The following is a 17,934-nucleotide window of genomic DNA, read 5'->3' on the forward strand; positions in this document are numbered from 1 at the left end:
AGAAGTTTCTACTTAGGTATAGTAAGATAGGAAATAAAGCAGCTAACGCTACTTATAACGTAGAGCTACTCTAGTTATAAGCTAGGCTTTGCTACTATTATATAACTTAAGAATAACTTACTAGAAGAAGAGAGAATAGTGTTATAATCTAAAGAAGAGATTTAGAAACTAAAGTTCTATAAGCATTAGAGTATCTAAAACGCTAACCTAATAGCTGTAAGTAGTTACGTAACTTACTTAGTGCTTAGTGCTCTTAGTATAACTAAGCAATACTAATTAGACTATAGAACTACTTAGTGCTTAGTACTCTTAGTATAACTAAGCACTACTAAGCAGAATAACACTTATTAAGTATATAGCTTAGGCACTAAACTCTTATAGCTTAGTATATTTAACTTTATATAAGACTCTAGTATTTAATCTAAGAATTATACTTCTTTCTTAACCTTTTATAATATTATATCGTTCTACTAAACGTGCTATTACGCTCTTGTACTATTATATTAATCTTCTAATTATGCTAGTAGACTAACCTATTCTACCTTACTCGCTTATACCCCGAGAACTAACTCTTAGGTTATCTTAGAATAACCTTTATACTGCTTACGGCTATTAGGTTAGCGTTTTAGGTGCTCTAATGCCTATAGAACTTTAGTTCCTAAGTCTCTTCTTTAGATTATAATAAGAAGCTTCTATATAATTAAGAAAGCCTTTCTATCTAATAAGATTCTTATACTTTTTAACCTAGAGCTGCCTATAATTCTAGAATGCAACTCTTCTAGATACGTACTAGAAGAAACTCTTTCTTAAAGAGGCCTTAATAGCATACTTTATATAGTTGCTTATCTATTACGCAAGTTTCTTACTTATAAATATAACTACCTAATCTATAATAAGAAGCTTCTAGCTATAATCTACTATTTAAAAGAATAGAACGCTAAACTCTAAAGCGTATAAGAATTTAAAGTTATTATAGATTATAAGAATCTTAAATACTTTACTAAGAAATAAAAGATAATAGAGCGCTATGTATAATAGTTAGTTAAGCTATTAAGGTTTAGAAATATAAAGATTAGATATAGGCTAGAAAAGAAGAATATATAGGCTAACGCTTTTTCTAAATAGAACTAAGATATACTATAAAATAAAGATAATAATAGAATTGTAAGCAAAGAGTTTATAATACTAACTCTAGCTTACTAATAAGACAGCGTATAAGTTACTATATTACTCTCTCTAGTTACACTAATAGTCTTAGATACACTACTCTAGCTACTAAATAAACAAGAGTTAATATAGAACTACTAGGCTATAGTAGTAGCTAAGAATAATCTTTATTAAGAAGTGCTCTAGTCTATATAGAAGAGGTAACGCTTACTATCTATAACTAGAAAGATAGCTATATCTCTAGAAGACTACGTAATTAACTTAGATAACTGCCTTATATAGAGAATATAAACCTAGGTACCTAAATTAGAACTACTTTATATAGGTATAATCTAGATAGCCTATCTATTCTTATAAATAGGCTATCTAGATTAAAAAGAGATATATAGAATTATAGTAAGAGAATAGTACTAGCTAAAGATAAGTAGTAATATTAGATACTTTATATAGAACTATAAGCTTTATAGAAAAAGTACCTTATAGAGAGATAGAAGATATAGTTATCTTTACTCTTTACTAGTCTTAAGCTATATATAGTAGCACTTAATAGTAGACTTTATTATAGAGCTCTCTCTTTTAGAAGAGAAGTTAAACCTAATAGTAGTAAAAGACCGCCTTAGTAAAGCTATAATCTAAATATCTATATAGAAGATAGAGAGCTAAAATATAACCTAGGCCTTTATATAAAAAGTATACTATTACTATAGTCTTTCTCTCTCTATTACGTCTAATAAAGGCTCTTAGTTTATAAGCGCTATATAGAGAGATATCTATAAGTTATTAGGTATAAGAAGAAACCTATCTATAGCCTACTACCTATAGACTAATAGTATAACTAAGAGAGTAAATAGTAATATTAAAGTAGTTATATAGGTATTTTATAATAATAACTAAGATAACTAGGCTACGCTATACTTAATTCTTAAGCTAATACTTAACTTCTATATAAATACGTCTACTAGTATCTCTCTCTTCTTTCTATAATATAGTTACTATAATACGCCCTTCTTCTAATAGAGAGAATAGAAATATATAGATAGTAGTAAGATAGCTAAGAAGCCTATATATAAAAAGGCTAAAGATATTATCTAAATAATTACTTCTGCTATAGAGTAGGCAATTGCAGCTATATTATATATATAGTAAGAATAGAAAAGATAGATAAATAAGTCTAGAAAACCTGCCTCTACTTATAGAGTTAGAGATTAGGTTTAGCTTAACCTATAAGACGTACACACTATAAGAGCTAGCAAGAAGCTAGACTAGAAGAGTAAAAAGTACTAAGTATTACGCGTATAAAACTCTTACTAGGTAGAGTTAGCTATTCTCTAGAAAACTAAGTTATTCTATATTAATAAGATTAAACTAGCTACTACTAATTCTCTACTCTTATAACAGACTAATAATCTAAATTCTATAGTAGTTATTATATAAGATATAGATAAATAAGAGAAATATCTTAAATAGCAGATAGAGAGTATTATAAGTAAGAGAATATATTAAGAAACTAAGTAATATCTTATAAAATAGGTTAGATTTTAAGAAGCTATATAGAAACTAGAATAAAATCTAGCTAATACTACTACTCTATAGTCTTAGCTAACTTATATATAAGCTATATAGTTACCCTCTAGTTCTCTTTAGAGAAGATAGAACTACTAGTAGTAAAAACTTAGTTATCTATATTAATAAACTTCTTCTTAGCAGAGAGAGTATAAATCGTCTAACTACTTATACAAGAATAAGAACTAAAAAGAGCTTCTCCTCTACTATTAGGCGCTTCTTAACTAATTAGACTATAGCGCGTACTATACTTAGTCTAGACGTAGTTAGAATAGATACTATTCTACTCTTTAGAAATAGAGATACAACTAGCAAAGGTAGTAAAAGCTCTAGCACTACGTATAGTATAGGCGTAGTTATTAGAGTAGCTAGTAGAGTTAAGAATACTATAAGTATAGATAACAAAAGTCTTAATATATAAGTCGCGTCTAGTAAGAATTTAGCGAGTATAGATAGTGCTGTAAGCAATAATAGAGGAGTACTTGCTATTATCTAGACTTTAATAGGCGTTATATAGTAAGTTCTAGATAGAATAGAGAAAGAACTTAGCAACATAGTAGATAGAAGCTTATTAGATAGTTAGCAAAGTAAAAGAGGAGTTAAGAGAAACATATAGAGGCTATTATAAGCACATAATAAAGCTTATTAGTAACCTTTCTAATAAGAATATACTAGACAAAGTAGTTATTTATATTAATACTACCTTATACGTTAATAACTGCAATTGCAGCGTTAGAATAGTTACGAGTAAGTAGGTAATAGGTAATATTCTAGAGGTTAGTCGCAGCATTAGCGTATAAGCTATTAGCTTAACTACTAGTAGCAAAAGCAAGATAGTTAGAACTATTAGCGGCCTAGATACTGCAAGCAGAAGTAGCTATTATTAGGTTATTATATAAGAGATCTTAATAAAAAGTAAAGAAGTTAGTATAAGAAAGAAATAAGTTAAGAGAGAGAAGCTAGCCTTATATACCTAGAAGAGAGCGCTAAAACCCTCTCTTACTATAAAGAGCAGTTAAATAATAATAGCTAGATCTATATAAGAGGCTTTATTTACTATTAGAGCAGTTAAATAATAATTAATATATATATATAGAAGTTAGATTTACTATAGACTCTAATATTATATTACAAATACTCTCTTATAATAACGCGTTACGTATAATTCTTAGAAGAGAGGTATTATAAGAGGCTACACTATATTAAGTAGATAGTTCTAGTTATATAACATACAACTTAGCGCTAACTAAAGTAGTAAAGTATAAAGCTTATAAGAGGTAAGTCGTACGCGTAAGAAGAACCTTTCTTCTTTTATCTTTCTTCTTCTGTATATAGAAGCAAATGCATACTTATTAGTAGGCCTCTTTCCGCCCGTAACAATAACTCTTAGAATTAAGTAGCTTAAGCTTATTAATATAAATTTTAATACATAAGTACTTAGATATCTTAGTAAGCTATTATATAAATTAGTATAGGAAGTAAAGCTTAAAAAAAAATTAAAAAACTTATTAATAAGTTAGAAAAAGTAATACTTAGCTTAGAGATAGTATAGGTCTTATTATAGAAAGTAAAAATAAAAGATATTTTAAGTATTATAATATAAATACAATAGATAACATTATAAAGAGAAAAAGATTCTAAAGTACATAGAGTAAGTAATATATATATTATAAATAGTATTACTAATTAATATAAATTAAGAATAGAGAGTAGTTATAGTAAATAGATGATTATTAAAGTATAGCTTACTTAATTATTTTTAGCTAAGATACTTGTATCTAGCGCTTGAATAAACATTTTATAGCATTTATACTTAGAAAATTATACTATAGTAGACCTTATAACTATACAAAGTAATTAATTAAATAAGAAAAAAGCTATTATAATAAGCTATACTTAAGAAAGTTCTTAGCTAAGAGCCTTAGAGCTTTAGTCTAAGTTCAGCTAAGCTTAGAAAACTCTTCTAAGTATATAGCTACTTAATAGATTTTCTTCTTCTAGACTATTAAATTTATTTAATATTTTCTAGTATCTACTCTTAGAGTTAGCCTCTTACACTTAGTTCTTAAAGTCTACTAGATAGAAGAGCTAAAGAGTTACTACTCTAGCTAATAAATAGATTAGAGCTAGTAGTAGGCTATCTATTAGAAGAACTACTACTATAAGTATAACTACTAGTAACGCTACTACGAGCTATAATACTACTATTAGTAGAGATATCTAGATACTACTATAGCTAGTTCTTTTTATTAACTAGCTTACTAATATAAGTATAAAGCTAGATAATAGAGTTATATAAAGTCTTAGTCTTGTTATTAATAATAGTAGACTCTGCTGTATATAAGTTATTAGTAATAATTATCTAGTTATATCTTTTAGTTAGTATCTTAAAACTCATATTAGTAGTAGTCTAAGTTTACTACTAGACTTAGTTAAGATAAGAGTTAACCTTCTACTTGTATAAATAGACTTTATTAGTAAGCTACTTAAATTTATTATATTAGTTATAGTAATAATTATAATAGTAAAGGTATACGTAAAGATATAATTACTTTACTTCTAAATAACATTAGTAAACTATTTAGTGTTCTATATATTAGTGATAATCTTAAATTTATTATATTTATAGACTTTAAATAAGTAGATATATATAATATTAGTCTTAATACTATCTTCTATATCGAGAATAGTAGACTTACCTAGCTTAGTAGTAGCCTTAAGTAACTAGTAGTAAGACTTATATTAGTAACTAACGTAGTTAACCTTCTTACTATTATTATTACTATTACTATTACTACTATTACTATTACTATTATCTTACATAAACTAGTTATAATACTAATATTAGTACTTAGTTAAGGCGTTAGTTTACTTGTAGTAGAGGTTAGCCTTCTTATTATTCTTTAGATTATTATCTTTTATAAAGATATCTAGGTTATTATTAAAGTCTTAGATATCTATCTAGGTACTAGTTATCTGTATATTAGCGTTAGCGCTAGCGTTATAGACTAGCGCTATAGATACTAGAGTACTATTACTACTAGAGTTTAATTTGACTATATCACTACTTATTAGCGTAGAGATATAGAATATAGAGAGCTATAGTAATCTTGCATTATATACTACTAGTTATAGAAAAAGCTATAGCAACCTAGTATTACGCGCTAATATATATTAGAGTTACTTTATAACAAGAATATAATTTAAATATTAGTAGATAGAGCTTATCTTAAAAAGATACTTATATAATATAAGAGACATAAATAGTAATAGTTGGATTTAATAAAATACAAGCTATTACATAGAATATAAAGATATAAGATCTTTATATATAGAAAGCTAGTAGATAGCTTAGCCTTATTAGGCTAGACTAGTTACTAGCTACAACTTTTGAAATATAGATATAGACAAAAAGGTATATTATAAAGATAATTAATTAGTAGTTCTATTTTTTAAATGTAAGGAAGATTAGAGTAAAATGAGATTAATTTATTTATTTTCTAGTAAGCTTAAATATCTAGTAAAGTATAGTCTTATAATTAAGCTACTTAGCTTATTATTACTAGAGCTAAGAAGATAACTAAATATTAGAGATATTTAAGTATAATATACTAAATTTCTATATAGAAAAGTTTAGAGAAATTCTTAGTTATATACTTAAGAGCTAAGCAATTAGGTATATAAAATAATATAATATTGCTACTTTTTAAATTTATCCTTTGTACTAGCTATAATTACATGATTAGAATATGTATACTAAGACTTATTATTATATTTAACACTCTTAAGTATAGACTTAACTTTTTATCTACTAAATATAATACTTCTATTAATTTTTCTAATTCTGTTATATTAAAGTACTATTACCTACTTATTATCTTTATAGTTATATACTAGTAATACTAATCTTTAGTATTAAAGATTAGATTACTTAAGTAAGTAAGCTCTAAAAATTTCTATTTAAGCTACTTAGAATATATAGATTACTAGTATATACTATAGTAAAAAGTAATAGTAAGCGTAATTATAGTAGCTATAGATTAAATACAACGCGTTATTAAATTAAGTATAAGTTAAGTAGCTAGAAGGTAGTAAATAATCTAGATTAATTTTAGGTATAACTTAGAGTGTAGTAGCTAAATAGCTATAATAAAAGAAAGAGCTAAAAAAATAGTCTAGTTATAAGAGATTAGTAGCGAAGAAGCGTATTGCGCGTTTTATACTATAGTAAATATAAGAATAATACTACTATTTATGTATGCTAACTAATTTTTTACAAACTTTATAAGCTATTACTATAACCTTTCTATATAATATTATAAAATTCTAGCAACTTTATTTAAGTTATTTACTTAATAACTAAACTCTAGTTAGTATAGAAAATATTAAAGTAAGCTATTTAATTTTAATCTCAAAAATATAATACTAGTTTTACCAACAGAAGTTATCATAAACTTAATAGCTATAGCTAAGTATTACTACTAGTAGAGACTTATAAAAAAAAATTAAAATAATAATACTATAACACTACTTTAAAGAGACTACTTAAAATAGAAAAGAATAAGCTAGAAAGAAAAGAGTTATAATTTAAATACGTTAACTATATACTTATAAGTTTAAAAGCTAAGAAAAGAGACCTAGCTTAATGCTTATTACTAAGTTAATTGAAATAAATTTAAGTACTAATTTGCTAGCTAAGCTTTAGCAAGTAATTAGATATACTATAGCTTAACTTTATAGAATAAGAACATAATAGCTTTATAGATACTAATTCTTTAATTTAATATTATATAAGTAGTTTAGAAAGTACATTTAATATTATTAGCTATCTAAAATTAGATAATAAGCTACTAGAAGAGGTAGTAAGCGCAATTATAGTAGTTATATATAGAATAGAAAGTACAATTATAGTAGTTATAAGTTAAGTAGCTAAAACATAATAGAGATTATATATTAATATAAGTTATATTTTAAGACATAGTAGCTAAAGAGCTTAAGTAAGAGAAAAAGCTTAAAGAGTAAAAGCTAAATAAGTAGTCTAATTTTAAAAGAGTAGTAGTAAAGAAGTAAATATTATTTATAAGAGCTTAAAGGTAAAAAAGTTATTCTAATATATTATTAAAAATCTCTCAATATTTAAAAGTATAAAATAAGATAATAGCTGCTTCTATTCTAAAACTAGTTATAAATAGAAAGTACTCTTATAATATATATATATATAGCTAATAATAAATGGTATTAAACGTATATCTAAATAGCATTATAGATAAGGTAGACTTTTTAGTTTTTAAACGTAGACCTAGTAGTATATAGAAAGGTAGCTAGTATAAGTAAATAGAATAAGAATAATAAAACGTCTTTATAATTAAAGCTAGTGCTAAGACTTAGACTATTTATATATCTCTTTAAGAATAGAAAGAATTAAGTAAGTATATAGTAAATATATATATATATAGCTATATAGCGCAGGCTAAAAGAAGATAGATAATATAGATAGTATAGAGAAGATGTTTATAGTAGAGTAGAATAGGCTACTAGAGTTATTAAGCTATAATATAAGTAAGAAAGTTAACTTAAAAGCTTATAAAACTATATTTATAGAGGCGCTTAAAGTGTAAAATAGCCTAAAAATATACTTTTATACTACTTAAGTAGCGCTAAGGTATATATAATATATTAGTTAAATCTTTTATTAGTATAAGTAGTATTATAATATTATTAGTAATAGTATTTATATAAATGTAGCTAAATATAAGGCTATATTTAGTACATTAGTATATATATATATATAATATAATATCATATAATATAATATAATATAATATAATATAATATAATATAATATGATATATACAATATAGAGTAATTATATAGTATGAAAAGTAGTACAGAAAGTAGCACGTAAAGTAAGTATAAAGTAAATAAGTATAGATATAGGTATATTATAAAAGTACTAGCTAAGTAGCTATCTAAAGTAGTAGGCGCTTAAGGCGCTATATAGTCTTAGAAGACTTAAGAGCTACGTTAAGTAGGCGTATCTAGGTAGATTATTCTAACTTAGACTAGAGAGTCTAAGTTAAGAGCTCTATTAAGCTACTAATCTTTACTTAGACTAGAGTAAACTTTACTTTTATAGCTATTATATATTTTTACTTACTAGCAATTATAAAGCTAGAGAATACTATAGAGCATTGAAAGTAAAGTTTTATAGCTTTATTCAATATCTTATTAGCTATTTAGCTTTAAACATATAGTAAATATAGATACTAGTTATTAACTAAATAATTACAACTTATGATATAAGATTAAATAGATAAAAGTTCTTTTCAAGCGAGTAAAATAAATAGCTAACTAAAGAGTGACTAGATATATTAAATAAATACTTAGTAATAGTAAGCTTATTAATTCTAGAAAGAAGTTCAATGTTTGAAATATTATCAAAATTGTAAGTATAGCATAGCTTTTATCTACTAAGTATAATGTTAGAAGTAATATAAGCTATAGTTATAGTAATGCACTTAGTCTAGTTACAACTTATAATAAAAGCTCTATTAATTTCATAGAAATAGAGTAAAAAAGTAGTATTCTATTAGAAATTTCTAATAATAAGCTATTTCTTACTAAGTTTACTACTCCAAAAATGTTACTAAACCTAAAAAGTCAGAAAAATTAGTAAGAAAAGTAATTATTGAATTACTAGTAGGTTAAGGTATTACATGCGTTTTAAAGAGCTAATCTACTTACGTCTAAGAGTAAACAATATTTAATGTATTAGCAATATAATTCAGGAACTTTTATTAAGGTTACTATAATAAACTCTAGTTTTATCAAGATTAATTAAAGATTTACTTAGCTAAAGTAAGTACTAAAGATTAAAAAAAGTATAATTAAAGAAGTTATCTTTTTTAAGTAATTAGTGCAGCTATAAAATTAGCTAATAGCTATTTTCTTTAGTATAAAAAAGTTGTAGAGGAATTATAAGTTAAGTATTAGAGTATAAGCTTTTTATAAATATTTTTTAACTATTAAGATATAAGAAGAGTAAAAGTAAAGAGCTTATATAGCTTAGTAATAAACTAAAGAGTAATAGTATAAGTAGTATAAATACAGTAATTAAAAAGTTCAGAAATAAATAGACTAAGGTTAGCTTTAATAAGACTTCTTTCTCTAGTTTATAAGAAAACTAAAATAATTAAGCTAGCTATAAAACTATAAACCAAATTCTTATAACTCTTATACTAGATAGATATAAGATAAAACTATTTACTTATACTATAAAACGTTTTGAGAGCTACCTAAGTTATAAAAGTAACTACTTTAGTACTTCATATATACGTTGTATTGAAAATACTTCTTAAAACAAGATTACTTAGCTATTTAGAAAGAAAACTAAAAGAAGATATAAGTTATAATATTAATATTAGCCATTTTGAATTATGAAAGTATAAGCTTATAAGTATAATTAGAATAATTATCTTTCTTAATATAAAATGTAAATTATAGTGTATAGTTATTTATAGAAGATAAACTTAACTAACTTTACTTATATTTTAAAACTTACTATAAATTCTATTAATACTATAATAAACGTTACTATCTAAGATAATAAAAAGATTATAAAGCTTAATGTTATAGACATATTTTTTATAGAGAGATTATAGTAAAGAATTTAGTAATTCAGAAAATACTAAATAGCTTTAAAAAGCTAAAACAATATATATAGTTAAACTATATACTATATAGATTTAGGTAGTACTTTTAAGTCTAACATAGAGTAATATTCAGAGTAAAAAGATTTTCTAAGATATCAAAAGGTATTAAAAAACTCTAAGCTAGCTCTTTTCGAGCTACTAGATAAATTAAATATTATTTTAAAATCTGTTACTATTAGTAATAAGTTTAGTACTAGTCTAAATTATAGACTAACTCTATACTTACTTCTATAACTTTCTCAAGACTATCTCTAGTAGTAACTAGAAATAATGTAATATATAGTAATAGGAATACTACTAGTAAAACTTAATACGTCTATTCTCTATTAACTATAACTTAGTCTTTATTCTATAAGTCTTATTTAAACTAATTACAATACGTAAATATAGCGTCTATCTAAATAATAGTACTAATTAAAGGGAAACGTACTATATATACTGTATTACTAATATATAATCTCTTATTATCTTTACTATCTATAATTTTAGTAATAGTTATATATTACTACTATATAGCTTGCTCTAAGTATAGAGAAAGTATAAAGCTTCTAGTCTTTAGTATTACTATATATGTAAAATTATAGATATAAGTAGTATTAGTAATTTATAGATCTGTTTTAGTTAGCTTACTAAGTAAGATGTTCTACTTAGTTTAGAGAAAAAAGATTATACTTACTATTCTAGAATAGCTTTTATATTTTATTAGTAAGCTTTTTTAATGTAAGAATTGATAAATAAATAGAGAAAAGCCTTACTTTAATTAGATATTATCTTAAAATGATAGAAGTGTTAATAAAACTTATGATAAAATTCTTTATAGCTCTACAATAGTATATATAATATAAACCTTATCTTTATATTATATCTCTTATAATAAAGATAGTAGATTATCTTATAGTAACTAGAAAAGCTTTTAGAATAGTCTTTTTTAATAAATTCTTTTTTAGTACAACTAAAGTAGCTTACAAAGGCTGTACAGTAGTAATAGTAATATAGTTATATAGAAGGTACTTAATGTAGTAGTAATAAAGTAATCTAGAAAAGCTTTATAACAAGATAGTCAGAAAATATTACTAGTAAAAAATGAGTTTGATAGTAATAATAATCTTAGAAATTAATATATTATTTACATGTACGTATTATTATAGTAATATAGTAGCATTAAGTTTTATAACTTAGTTTTAATTTCTTAGGCTTTTAAAAGAAAGTAAAATATTTTATGGTATAAAATAAAGTCTCTAGAAAGTAAACTTATTATATAATAATATACTATATTACTTAACCGCGTTATACTTGTATTTCTGTACTAGAATATTTATTAAGGTAATAAGCTTATTTAGCGTTTAGTATTATATATAAGCAACTTATATTTTAAATTTCTAAAGCTCTTAATATTATTATTATACAAGTACAAAGAAAACAGAAAGTACACTTTTACTAAAATTCTAGTATAGATATTTTAACTATAAAGCCTTTTAATATATTCCTTTATTAGGTATAAGCTATTAAGTTAGATAATCATAGAAAAATTCTTCAAGAACACTTACGTTAAGATTCTTTTATAGAGTACTTTAGTTATAAGACAGTTTTATAGCTAGCTTATATTTAAAATATTTATATACTCTATAAGTAGTAGCTCTAAGACTCTAAGTCTTAGTCTAACTACTTCTAAAGAAAGGTAAAACTTTTAGTTATGTACTCTTTAGTATACTAGTAATAGACTCTATGTTTTTAGAACTTGCTTATAGAGTATATAATTATTAGTTTATAACAAAATATAGATTAAAAAACTTACTATTAGTATAGTATAAAACATTTCCAAATATACTAAGAGCTATAAGTGTTATAGCTTCTTAAGAGAAGATACAATCCTTTTTAATTTAGAATACATATTTGTTATTCTCGTATATATTAATAATCCTATTATATTACTTTACTATAAGTATAAAAAGTAGTAATTAATATCTATATAAGAAAAGACTTTGGGAAAGTACAATATCTAGAATTTAAGACATATAAAGTAGTTTATTAGTATCTTTATAGCTTAAAAGTAATACTTAAAGAATATTATACTTATTTATTATATATATATATAAATAATATATATAATAAGTTTAAGCTTAATAGTAACTATTCTTCTTTAACATTTTTAATATCACAAAAGCGAATTTAAGATACGAAAGAAGTAACTAAGTTTTAGATTTAGAGATAATAAAAAACAGCACGCTTTATACTTTAACTAAAAAAAGTATATACTATGTTTAAGCTTTAACATTTATTTATAAGATTAAGTAAATAGTATAAAAAGGTTATAAACTAAGTAATTATACATTTAAATTATACTAACTATTATATAATAAAGTGTTATAAGTACAATAGACTGAAACTAAGAATTACTAGGTATTCATTATTTAATAATAATTCTAGAGCTTAAGATCAACTCTATAAGTAGATTATAAAACTATATAAAGATGAGATTTTTTAAAAAGCTATAAATTGAAGTATAGTTACTATATCTAATTACCTTTAAGTATACTACTAAGAAGACTATAATACTTAGATACTTTCTCTAAAGGCTAGCGCTCAATTTTAAAGACCTTTAGATAGTTTAGTGTAATAATCTATAAACTATTAAACTAGTTATAAAAAAGAATTAATCGATTAATACTTAGCTTAAGTATATTAATATCTAGAATAAATATATATAGTAAAAAGAATCTAAAGAATTTCTTAAAGTTATGTATTAGCAAACTATATTTATATTTATAAAAAAAAACTAAACTACTTATCTAGAAATAGTTTAAAAAACTTAAATAGCTACTTAACTTATAAGATTCGTAATATTTAACTATAAAGATATTATTAAAAACACAAAAGCTTTATTTAAACTACTAATATAAAAGCTAATTTCTTTACAGCTAAATCTTAGTTACTATAAATAGAGCCTGATTAATAATAAATGATTTGTAATTAGATTTAAAGAAAACTAAATAAATTACTAAGCTTTTTACTAAATTTTTCTTATATAACTGCTAACTTACCACTAATACTAATTACTATGATTATTACTAATATTTTAACTATTTTTGAAGCTTTCAAGCTAAGTATATATATAAGCTTCTTTAGTAGAGTAAGCTTATTAAACCTTAAGCTATACATAACAAGACTAAATTTTAAAGCTCTTATACTTATACTTGAACTTAGTAAGTTACTATTTTATATATGGTAATATAGCCTACTACTTATAATACTAAATAATAAAGTATTAAATTTATATTAGCTAACCTAAAAAAGTTTAAACTAAGAGTTACACTACTAAGACTAATAACTAAACTACTATAAGTAGCGCTTATTATGTAAATTACTATACTAGCGTTATAATAGCGATATCTAGAACTGAGATACCTAATACTAGAATTGAAGTAGTAGCTACTATTAAAGCTAAGCTAAAGGCTGATATAAATATTATTTAAAAGAATCATAAGCTAGTTACTTACAAAACTAAAATAATAATTAAAGTAGTAGTTTTAACTTATAATTTTATATATAAAAGCCTTTTTAAACTCTTACTTAATATTTTAAGTAAAGTATAAAAGCTATATAAATTAAGATTACTTAAAGCTATAGATAAGATAGTTTTTAAGTTTTCGTTTACTCTAAGATTGTTTTTTTCTAGAGTATCAATCTCTTACTCTTTAGAGTATACTACTAGTTTAAGACTTAAAGGTTTTATTTAGTGTCTAACTTAAAGTTTTAAACAAAGTTTTAGCAGCATCATTTTTATCATAATCTTTAATATTATAATAAAGTATTTATTAGAAAATATAATACTTTTTAGTACTTTAACTTTAGTCTTAACTTAATAGAAGGGTTAAGAACTAGTAGAAAGATTATAAAACTTACTCTAATACTAAAAATGTTACTAATTCAAAACTAGAAATATTAATTTCAATTAAGTATATTATACTACTAAGAATTACAAGGTATATAGTACTTATTTCTATAAAGTAAATTAAACTATTCTTTTTTGAAAATAGTATTTTTGAGCTAATGCTAAGTATACTAATTACAAAGGCAGTTGTACAAGCTATTAACATTAGATCTAGCTCTAGTTTACTTATACTTATAATTTTAAAGCTTTAAACCTTGAAACTCTAACTTCTTATATAAATAACATTAATCTTAACTCTAACTTATAATAAAAGATATTTGCTTCTATTACTTTTCATGTTCTAATTACTAAACGTACTAAGATTACTAAAAACATATATTAAATCACTTTTAATATTATAAAGTGTAAAGTTACTATTAGTCTTACTTTGAATTAATTAATAGATATTATTATTAGTATTATTAACCTAAGTCTAATACTAAAAATACGCAAAGCTTTAATAAGCGCTATAGTAGTTTAGTTTTACTTACTAATGATACTAATTTTATAGCTAATATACGTTCCTACTATACTAATATATAGTAGATACTAAGCTAATTATAATTAATAGTCTAGAACTAAACAAAGTCTAACTAAAGATTTTAAGCAAAAGTACTATATAGAATAGCAGTTATAAGTGTTAATTAGCTATAGTTTTAAGCTAATTATGTAGTAATAAAGGCTAAGCGATAGTATATAAGGTACTAGCGTGCTTATTACTATTATATAAGCTACTATAATTCTTATTACTTATACTTATAGTACTATTATAGCAATTTCTAAAGCTAGATTATTTACATACGTAGTTATTAGTAAAGTTAAAAGTTTAATAATTCAACTATGTAAAAGTTATTAGCTAGTAATTTACATATAAAAGAAAAAACTTACTATAGTAAAAAATAAAATAAAAAGTTTTGTAGAGTAAAGTTATAAGTAGGTAAACTATAAAGTATAAAGCTTAAAAGTATAAAAGCTTAAGGGTTGTAGTATTTTAAGTAGATGAAAATAATTTTTTTAATACCTTATCATTTAATAAGCTATAATAAATATCTTCACAAAATAAGAATAGAACAATTACAGAGAAAAAAAAGAGATTAAAAGCTTATTAGTGTAAAGAAGGTTTCTAATTTTAGTCTAAGTATATATTTATAAAAGTAGCTAGCGTATTATATTAAGCTATTATAATACTATAAATTCTTATCTAAATAAAGCTAGAAGGTAAGATCTTACTAATAAAACTATTTTCTACTAGTTAGGTAATTTAAGTTTTGTAGCTATTAGCTATAATTTCGACTAGTATTAGATAATTTCTTTTTTAATTAGAGTAACTTATAAGCTATCAGGCTATATTTAAAAAAGTAATAGCTTACTACTATTAGTATTAGATGAAGTTGTATACCTAAATTAAAATCTAATCTACTAATAGACTTTAGCTTTTAAAGCCTAGACTCTAATGAAATATACTAATTATAGTAGAATTAGTAGAACTATTTTTAGTAAAGTAGATTTATACTTTTACTACTATAAAAAGTATATTAGAGCTAAAAAGTAGATATTATTATCTTATTCTATATTCGTAATTACTTAACTCTTAGATATATAGCTAAAGATGTTATTCTTACTTTTTTACAAAGTAATTAATCATAATATACTTTAATATTTCTAGGCATTAAATATCTCTCCTGCTCTGATAATAAATATACCACCAATAGACTATTTAAATTAAGAATTATGATTCTTCATAAGCACTAAAACCTTTATATATATAAAGAATCTAAAATAATAAAAGCTTTTCTTTAATATTAGATAAATTAAAAGTAGTTTCTACGAAGATTTACTAGAAAGATTTTAACTAAATCTTATAAAGTTTAGAGGTTAGTATTCTAAGAGCTTTTACTAAGTTATGTTTTATAGTCTATCTATTTTAGTGTACTACTATTATTTAAAGTATTAGAGTAGTATATTAATATAAAATATGTTATCTTTTTACTCTATAAAGAATAACTTTATATTCTTTTAAGTTTTAATAAATTTTGTTTTGAAAAGTAAGTTATACCTATAGTAGAAAGCTACTAGAGTATATTATATTTATCTACTACTATAGCTTATATATACAAACTCTAATAAATACTATATTAGTCTTGTCTATTATAGTTTACACTTTAATAGATAATAAATAATAGTGGGCTATTTTGTAGCTGTGCTTATATATAGTAAAGGTTAAATTAATATAACTTAATAGGTAAAGTAATTAGAATAATATTAATAATAATTATTAAGATAAGTAAAAATATAAAGATTCTTCGAAAATCCTTTACTATTTTCTTGTAATAATAGTTATTATTATTCTACATTCTTAAAGTATATAGTATACTTCTGAATAAGTAACATCTATATAAAGAAAAGAGTATTTCCTCTATCTATAGTTATAATTAAATAGTTATTGTTTTAGACTTGAAGCCTTAGCTAGGCTATAAATGAATACTTTTTTAAACTATAAGAAAGTGCTTTTAAGGTTAGTACTATAAAACTTAATAAGCTTATAAAAGTATAGAAAGAAATAAAGCCTATAAAGTATAGTAATAGTAATAAGAAGAGATAGTAAGTGTAGTTCTAGTAGCTATAAATCGAACAGAAAGTATAACTATAGTAGATATAAGTTAAGTAGCTAAAGTATAGTAAGTATTTTAAAGTAATTTAAGTTATATTTTCAAGCGTAGTAGCTAAAGACCTAAAGTAGAAAATTAAGCCAAGAAAGTAGTTTAGTTATAAGATCTTAGTAGTATAGAAGTATATATTATACCTATAAAAAATTTAAAGTGAAAACATATTCTAAAATATTATTTAGACCTGTAAATATTTAAGAGTAATAAAAAGACTATAAAAAGTAATATAAAAACGCCTTATTCTATTCTAGAACTAGATAAAACTAGTAGGTATCTTTATATTTTATATATATATATATATATATTTAGCTAATAGTAGGTAAGGTTAAAAGTATATCTAAATAAAATTATAAAGAAAGTAAACTTTAAGTTTCTAAAGATAAAGATAGTAGTATATAGAAAAGTAGCTAGTATTAGTAAGAAGAATAAGAAGAATAAGAAAGCTTTATTATTTAAGCTAGGTATAAGGCTTAGGCTGTTTATATATCTTTTTAGGTGTAAAAAGAATTAAGTAAGTATAAAGTATATATATATATATATATAGGTACGTAGCGTAGGCTTATAGAAGATAAGTATTATAGTAGTCGAAGAAGACTCTTAGAATATAAAATTCTACTTTATATCTCTTTATCTTTCTCTTTTATACTATACTAAAGGGAATAGGTAAGTAATATCTATTAATTTTATTCTTTTTAGAGTCTTAAGCCTTTACTTATTAAAGTATACTACTATTCTACTAAAAAGTCTATATTTTAAGTAATAACAAGTACTTTACTCTATACTTGTAATCTAAAAAAAAATTATTAAAGAAATCTATTTTTCTAATATATAGAAGATTGTATAATTTTAAATTTTACTCTTAGAACTCTATATTCTTAATATTAGAGCGATTTAG

Source organism: Alternaria incomplexa (assembly GCF_024043165.1).
Source record: "Alternaria incomplexa strain BMP 0042 chromosome Unknown scaffold_14, whole genome shotgun sequence".
Classification (NCBI taxonomy): domain Eukaryota; kingdom Fungi; phylum Ascomycota; class Dothideomycetes; order Pleosporales; family Pleosporaceae; genus Alternaria; species Alternaria incomplexa.